This window comes from Camelus bactrianus, chromosome 9, assembly GCF_048773025.1.
Source record: "Camelus bactrianus isolate YW-2024 breed Bactrian camel chromosome 9, ASM4877302v1, whole genome shotgun sequence".
Classification (NCBI taxonomy): Eukaryota; Metazoa; Chordata; class Mammalia; order Artiodactyla; family Camelidae; genus Camelus; species Camelus bactrianus.
In genome coordinates, this window is record NC_133547.1 from 69,319,378 (window position 1) to 69,327,908 (window position 8,531).

General features: G+C 46.4%; 1 long non-coding RNA gene across 1 annotated transcript in view; it reads left to right on the forward strand.

Moving 5' to 3' along the window:
• The window catches only part of LOC141578679 (uncharacterized), a 30,778-nt gene that overhangs the window by 14,644 nt on the left and 7,603 nt on the right, over window positions 1–8,531 (forward strand). The window lies entirely within an intron of this gene.

The following is an 8,531-nucleotide window of genomic DNA, read 5'->3' on the forward strand; positions in this document are numbered from 1 at the left end:
TTGTTCCTATAATGAGTGTGAGATGAACCTGAGGGAGGGGGTGGTTGTTTTAGAGATTATTTAAGACAGGAAGAAGATTGTGGGGCCTAGAGTGAGATGAAGGGATTGGTAAATTGGCAAAGTGGCAAGATCTGGCCCAGTTGGCAGGTAACAGCCAATAAACTTGAGTTCCACAGACTAAAGAAGAATCACCTGAAGTTAGCCAGGGGGCATAGAGATAGGTATTTGATGATGGAGGGTAAACCAAAGGATGCTAAATTTGAGGGTGGAGACAAGATTTGTCTGAAGGAGGTCCCTGTGTGGTTGGGTTGGATCCCAGAAATTAGACTGAGAGGGGCAGTGGGATTATTTCCACTTATATGAGGGATATCCAGTGGCATGGGGGTTTTACGTTGGATTCAGTGACAGCTAGGTAAATATAATGATGAATGCTCATTCTCAGAAAGGGGCCCATGGTAAAATGACGTGGCAACAGACATGACCCATGTGACAACAGACTAGAATAGGTGCAGGGTTTTTCTCACAGTGGGGGATTGTACACTTTAAAATTGTGGAGGGAAAGAGAGGATGGGTTACAGCAAAACAGGTATTCTGATTGATCAAAGGGATCTGGGCAATACCATTTGTGCACACAGGAAAGGGAGGACCATACCAGCAGTCTGTGGCAATGAGTTCCTCCCAAGCTTAAAGGTTCTGTGGGCAAATAGTCTTGCTGAGAGGCAGGGGAAAACAGGGCGTGGGAGAGGAGCAGGAACTCATAACTTTAGGGATGGAGAGATAAAAATAAAGACTCATCTCAGGTGAGGACAAGTCATGGTGAACTCAGAGTTATTGTGGGAAGAGCAGGAAGGGTCTCCAGACAAATGGTAAGGACAAGAAGCAGAGGAGAAAGGGGGGGGAGCACCCAGGTGGGTCTTGTTCCGTGGTCTTGAGTGGCAGCTGACCACCTCCTGACATCGTCTACTTGTTCCAAGTATCATGGAGGATCTGCTTCTGGCCGTCATCTGCTTGGTGTGGGGGGTTGCAGGGAGCTCTCTATTGAGCCTCAGTTTGAGGTCCCTGCTTGAAATCCTTCTGCAACCTGAAAAGCTCTTGTATTTCTTTCGTTGTAAAACATGAGTCCAAGGTTGAATACCCTGTGATTTGACAGCAGTGTGAGCAATGAGTAAAACGGTATAAGGTCCCTTTGGGGCTCAAGATTGGTTTTCCGATGGTGGCATTTCTAGAATACTCCATCGCCTACTTGTGAGTCATTTGAGGGATGATCAGGAAGTTGTAAAGGGAAGTCAGTCAAGGGAAGGCTTGACTTGTTGATTATAGGATTGAGTGTATTCTGTTAATCCTTGACAAGTATCTCAGGGTTGTCACATGAAGTTAGAATCTTCCACTAGACAAGATGAATAAGGCATCCTTAATGGCCCTCCTGTGATCATTTCAAAAGGGGGTAGCTTGTGTGGCAATAGGGGTGAAGATCTGAGAGGCACAAGAGCAACGGGCAGTTTTTGTGGCCGTGGTAAGTCCAGTTCTTCAGACAGGTTAGCTGATTTGGTCTTGAGGATGCTGTTGGCTCTTTCTAGGGCACCAGATAGCTGAGCATGGTTAGGGCAGTGGAGTCTTTGACTACTGTGTTGCCTTTTCGATTTCCTGTATAATTTTACCAGTGAAACGTGGGTCACTAGAGACGGTGGAGGGGATAACCCAAGTGGGGAAGATTTGTTGCAGAAACACATTGGCACCTGATATTGCTGAGGTATTCCGGCAAGGGAGGGCCTCTAACCATTGAGAAAACAGGCAGGCGAGAGCAAGGACATGTTGGTTGCCTTGTGCGGTTGGTAACCGGATACAATCTATTTGCCAGCGAAGGACGATCTGAGGGCAGCTGCCTCCCTTCCTTGCCCCACCTTGACGGTTTTTCCAGGGTTACTTTTCTGGTAGGTGAGAAAAGTGAACTGCCTCATCCAAATAAAACCAAAGGGTCCAAACTACTGTTTGTCTACTACACCCAGCATTTTGTCCTTTCCATGTGAGTCATGTTGTGCAAACCATACACACCATACTCGGGAGAGACTTAAGAGCTAGCTACCAGGGAGCCATCTCGGTGATTCCAAAGTCCATCTGAGTGGCTCAGACACCCAGCTTTTCCCCATCCAGTGCTTGCTGAGTCTTTTGCTGTTATTTGGGCCATGCGGACCTCTTTTATGATTTCCTTAGGCGTTATCTTAAATTAGTGCTCTCTCTCAAGGGAAGGGGACTAATCCCACTGGGGTCTAGGGCCTCAAAGCAGGATGCAGGGGACATAGTCCCAAGGCTTGGAAACTGCTTGGATTCTTGGGTGGTTGGGGAAGAGGCTGCTAATTCATCATACTTGTTGGGCCTCATCTGATTTTTTTTTGCGCTGTTTCCCTCAGTTTTAACCATCTGCTGGGGTAATAAAAATGCCTCTAGAAGTTCTGCTATTTGGGGCCCATTTTTTATGTGTCTTGTGTCCTCTCTGTTTCTATCACGTACCAAAATCATGCACTAATCCACAGGTATGGTGGCTCGCAGCATAACCTTCATTCCTTCTGCTGTTACGCAAGCCCAAGTGAGAGCAATTAACTCAGCTACGTGGGCTGATCTGACATTTGGCAAGACTCGATGTTCTAGAGGTTTATGTTGATCAGTGATGGCATATTGAGCCTGGAAGGCCCCATCTTCCTTCCAGAGGTAGGAGCCACTGACACGAAGAGTGAGGTCAACTTGGAGGAGGGGGTTTTCTGATAAAGCTCACCTAGGATAGAATAATGATCTAGTGTTAATGACACAGTTGTGAGACGTTCCATCAGTGGATAAAGGAAGCAAGGTGGCAGGATTAAATTTTTTTTTAATTGAAGTATAGTTGTTTTACAGTGTTGCGTTAGTCTCTGGGGTACAGCAAAGTGATTCAGTTATACACACATATATATATTGTTTATCAGATTCTTTTCCATTATAGGTTATTACAAGGTATTGGATATAATTCCCTGTGCTATACAGTAGGAGCTGTTGTTTATCTATTTTATATATAGTAGTTAGTATCTGTTAATACCAAGCTCCTAACTTATCCCTCCCCCTGGCAGCGTTAAAGTCTTGACAGCTCTGTATGGTGACATGAGAAGGAGAGAGTAGCAGGATTTCGTAACAGGTGAGTCGAGAGGCAGAAGAGTACTGTGTGTTTTCTTGAAGCACTACGGCCGGTGCAGCACGAGGGACATGTATATCAAACAGACGATCTCATACTAAATCAGAGGGAGCGTGGACAAGCTTTGATGCGGTAGCCTTGGCTCACGAGCAAGGGGGCTATGCCTTAGCTGCGGGGTTGAAGGCCCAACTATAATATCCCAGAGGTCCATCATGCTTCTCGGATGACACTCTGAGGGTGTGAGCCTCTCATTCACGCACAAACAAGGAAAAAGGCAGAGAGTAATTGGAAAATTTCAGGATGGGAGGTAAAAGCATAGAGCCCTTAAGTTCTCACAAACATCTTTGGATGAGGGGGTCCTGGACCACTGGGTCTGGGGGTGCCTCCCTAGTCATGGCATAGAGGGATGACGCAGTCATAGTAAAATCTGGTATCCATGTCCTGCAATATCCTACAAGACGTCTCCCCGCCCCCAAAACCTGTCAGTTGTCATTCTCTTTTAAGAAGAGGAAAGTGTTGAATAGCAGAGCCTCCGGTCTGTGGAGATAGTTTTATCTGGAGCTGAAATATCATGACCCAGATATCAGACACGCAGAGCATAGTTGAATTCTGTCTCTAGCTACCTTGTGGCCATTTTTTTTTTTTTTTTTGCTAATACCGTAAGAAGGTATTCAGTGTCCAAAAGGAAGAAGCTATCATAACTGCCAGAACGTAGAAGGAGGTCATCTTCATATTGGATTAAAACGGAGTCTCCTGGGAATTTTAATTCCCTTGAATTGGCGTTTGGGGTGTGTGAGAGTAAGTAGGAGCCTCAGGAAATCCTTGGGGCACAACAGTCCACGTATGTTATTGATCATCCCAGGTGAAGGCAAACAAGTATTGGAGTTCCTTGTAAAGGGGAATCCTAAACAAGGTGGAACACAAATTGAGGGCTGTGAACTATGGGGTGCTGAGAGGAATAGCAGACAGGATGGTGCTAGGATCAGGCACTGTGGTGAATCTGGGTTTGATGATTTTGAGAAATCTCAGATCTTGGACTAACTGATATCCTTGCCCATTTGATTTTTTGATGGTCCAGATGGCAGAAGTGCAGGGGCCAGAGGTAGGAACTAGAAGGTTTTTGTCTAATAAATCTTTGATTAGCAGGCAGAGACCCTCAAGGCCTTGTGGTCTTAAATGACATCAGGAAATCTGGGGATGGGCATGGAAGGATCAATTTCCACCTTAAGGGGTTCTACAGCCAGATGCATCCAACATCAGTGGAGGTTTTTGTCCAGAAGTAAGAGGGAATTCTAATAGGTGATTTAAATCTTCAGGAAAATAAATGTTAATTAAAGAGGGCAAAGGACCTCAGAGAAGTTGGACCAAGAAAAAAAAAAAAAGCCTATTAGGAGACAGATGTGAAGGGGACGAGTCAGGGACCCACAGAAATCCTTCAGAGGCACAATGAATGTTTATACCCCAGTTCATGAGAAGGTGCCTTCCTAAAAGGCTTACTGGGCAGGTAGAACCAAGGAGGAAGCCGTTTGGAGCTTTCAGAGGTCCTGTAGAAACAGTAGGGGTTGAGATGGAGGCAGATCATGAGGTAAGTTATCATAACTGGCTGCAGGTAAGGTTCTTGACTCCAGGGAAGGGTGTCAAGAGACAAGTGGTGTTGAGGTGGAATGTGTTACCATGATGTCGATGAGAACTGTGGTGGGGACCTTTTAACCCATAAGGTTATCTCCCCTTGTGAGTTTGGTGGCAGTTGAGGGCCCTGGACATTTATTTTCCTGGAGTAAATTCTCTCGCTTTCTGGTGAGGAGTGGGCTCAGGCTTTTGCCCTCCTCTCGAGGTCTGACCACTCCTGGCAGAGCCAGGGTCTTTTCTTCTTACAATTTCAGCAAGAGTCTTGACTAATAGGAGAACAGGATTTTGGAAATTTCCATAGATGAAAATGTTGAGGTCCTTCTAGCTGTTTTAATTGCAAGGCCATAAGCATGTATTGTATATTTTCCAGTTTGCTGGAAATAGCATCTTCATAATGCTGGGCTAACGTCTGGAGCTCAGACATGTTTGCATTTTGCTGGTTAATACGTTTCTCCATAATGAGTCACGGAGCTCTGGTTTGAGACCATTTACAAAACTTGTGGCCAGAGCAGAGGCTGCTAGGGAAGTCAGGTGCAGCCCTGCTGTTTCCATGTTGTCTCTAATTGATGCCAATGGTAAGCCACATTTCATTTCTTTGCTGCTTATAATTTTAATACACAGCCAATCAGTTTTGGTGAGAGAGACGGGAGGGGTGGCTCCTAGTAATTTTTCTATTCCTTCCCTTATCTTCTGCTGAGAATCAGGGTCATTGAGACTCTTGAGGGTCTTCAGGAACAATGTTCCATTTGGCCTTTTCAAACCAAAGTGGGGCATCCCCAGGGCCAACTGGTAGGTGGATTAGTTGACATAAATTGGGGAATCTGGAGAATATGCCCCCAGAACAGTCTCCAATTGTTCAGTAAATCTTTCCCTTTTCTTTTGGGAGATTCTTTTGGAAACTCCTTTATGATAGCATATAATTCCACAAAGACCAAAGTTTAAATGTTATCTCTTCTGTTGGCCTCCCTTGAGAACAGGTAGCAGCCACTCTGGGCTTCAGCTACAAGAGATGGGGACTGGAGAACCTTACAGTTATGGGGAGTTGAGAGGCTGGGGTGTCACTGGTGAAGGACATACTGGGGGAGGACAGGTATCAAGAAAAGCTGGGAGCTGAAGGTGGGGGAGGGAGCTGTGGAGGGGTGTAGGGGGTTTACTAGGTTAGAAAAATATTCTGAAGATGCTGTTTAAGAACTTCAATAGTTTGAATGAGATTTGAATTGTTAAGTTGCTTTCTGGCTTCTTCATACCAAGTGAAAAAAGCAGACCATTGTGCATCAGATATTTTTGTTCCATTTTGCCCTCGGGTTCCCCTCAGGTGGACTCATTTGGATCCCAAGAGCCCCAGAGAGGCTGTAGTGGCTCAAGAGTTTTTGGTAAAGTTTTGCCAATGAGAAAGAAAGCTCAGGCTGTAGAAGCATGTGGTCAGCCGGAGTATGAGATTTCCAGTCGATCAAGAAGCCCCCATGTTCTTGACTCATGGTACCTTTACACTTATGAACAGAGAAACATGGGTTTCCAACCCAGCCTCTGTTCCTACAGGGACTAGCCTCTTACAATCAGAAAGCCTAGGACTTTAACCAGCCTCTATTTACCCAGGACTCTAACCCAGCTTCTTACAAACAGCTGCTTGCTTAGGGCTCCAACCCAGCTGGTTACAGAGAAATCCAGGACTCTACCCTGGCCTTGGCTTGCCTGGGACTCTAACCCAGCTTCTAGAGTGTACATGGAATCCTAAAAATCAAGATCTGTCCTCACTGTGCTTCATTTGACATTTACCCAGAGCACTGGATTTTAGCACTGGACTCAATCACCAGATACCCAAACCAGCAAGCAGACTGGAGACAAAAGGTTAGGTAGGTGTGCCCTGTGAGGCCTGGTGTTGCATTTGAGGCTTTGGTGGTAGTTCCAATCCAGATTTGATTCACAGCACCAAAAACTGTTAAAGAGAACTAGAGTTGGATAGAGGTTAAGGGAGTAAAGATAGATTTTATTAAAACAACAACAACAACAAAAGTATTGCAACAGGGGGAAAGAGACTCCAGTATAGCACTGGGCTCAATTCCAAATACAACCAGAACAAGTGGGGATTCATAGCCAAGAAGCACGGGGTAGGTAGGGGCCAACATTGGTGAATGGAAAAGTACTAAGTGGAGACATCAAGTCTGAGAGATTCCGGCTGAAGGCAGGTCAGGGTGATCAGATATCTGGAGGGTAGTGGGGATGATTTTGATCAGATATTAAGGGCAGGGAATTCTCAGTAAGCTGACTTAGTAGGGTCTTGCTGGAACTGGATTCTAGAAGGAAGTACACAGATGGACCTTGTTGGGAAGAGGGTTCGGGAGAGCCTGTCTAAAGTTTGGTCAAGCAAAGAATCTTTGTCAGCACCAACAGCGGACATTACCTCTTGTTCGGCAGAGCATCCTAAGGGAAAGGAAGTTGGGGTTTGGAGGAAAGGTGACAATTTCATCCATTTCTATTGACCAGCTTTTATGTGGGGTCCCTCATTTGGGAAATGAATTTCTGATTTTTTTTTACTTTGAAATTTCCTTTTGGGAAATGTACAGTGGTTGTCAGGAATGGTCAACAGGGTTGTCTCAGTTTAACTGAATGCACTGCAATCTTCCACAATATTTATTCACAATCACCGAATTAGAAAAAAAGGTTAGAGGTACCGAGTAAAGACAGGAGCCCAGAAACCGTGAGCAATGCTCTTAGGTGCCTGCGGTCAGACAAGGTCGGTCATTGTTTTCTCTCTATTGGAGGTTCCTGTCTTGGGGTAAATCCTACTTCAGGGAGATGGCATCCCTGGTGGACCAGACCTTGAAGCTCCCAGTGACTGGCTCTGGCCCCTACAGGTGCTCTTCGGGGCTCCAAGGTGGGTTTGTACCTGCATCCATCACAGGGGTCTGTGGTTCTGTCAGGTCTGAGGGGAGCTGTAGGACTGAGCTGTGTGAACTCCAGCTCTTCAGTCAACCAGCTTTAAGTATTACCCACATCTTGCCTCTATCTTTTCTTCTAGCTCCTAACCTCCCCCAACTCTTTTTCTCTTGGAATCTTTTGAATTAAAGCCCAGGCGTGTCATTTCACAGCACAGTTTCATTCTGAGACCCTGCTGTGGTGTGAGAGGTTATACAAACAGCCTGGATCAGAAGCCAGGGCCGGGGGGTGCTGCCTGGCTCTAATTTACTGGGCAGTCTTGACCAAGTTACCTCCCCTCTTTGGGTTTGTCTCATTTGTAAAAGGAAGGTTCTGGCTCAGGTAGAGGCCGAGGTCCCTAGTCTAGTAAAGGAAAGGTGCTGTGAGTTAGAACCTGGCCCAGGGCTGCCACCCCCACCCATGGCTGCCCACTGCGGGCCCCTCGGGCGCCTGGTACCAAGACAGGGAATAAACAAACAAGCCAAAGTAATTTCCCTCTTCCTTGGAAACAAAGCTGGGGTGGTCTGGAGAGGCGTGTGGAGAAGACTGGAGAGTGCCAGGTGGAAAAGAGCCAAACAGACCGAGAGATGATGATTTCCTTGCCCTGCAGGGAACATCTGAGGACACTGAGGCCAGATGTGTTGATTTTGCACCCTCCCCAGTGTGATAAAATCCCCCTGGAGAGCGAGTCTTTACTCCCCGCCAGCCTGCCGAGGGGTGGACCCCAGCCTGCTCGGGTCTTGCCTTCTGTCTCCGGAGCACATCTCCTCTTATGGAAGAGCCCCAGCTGCTTTTGCACGGTCAGCGCGGCGCTCGTGAATGCGCC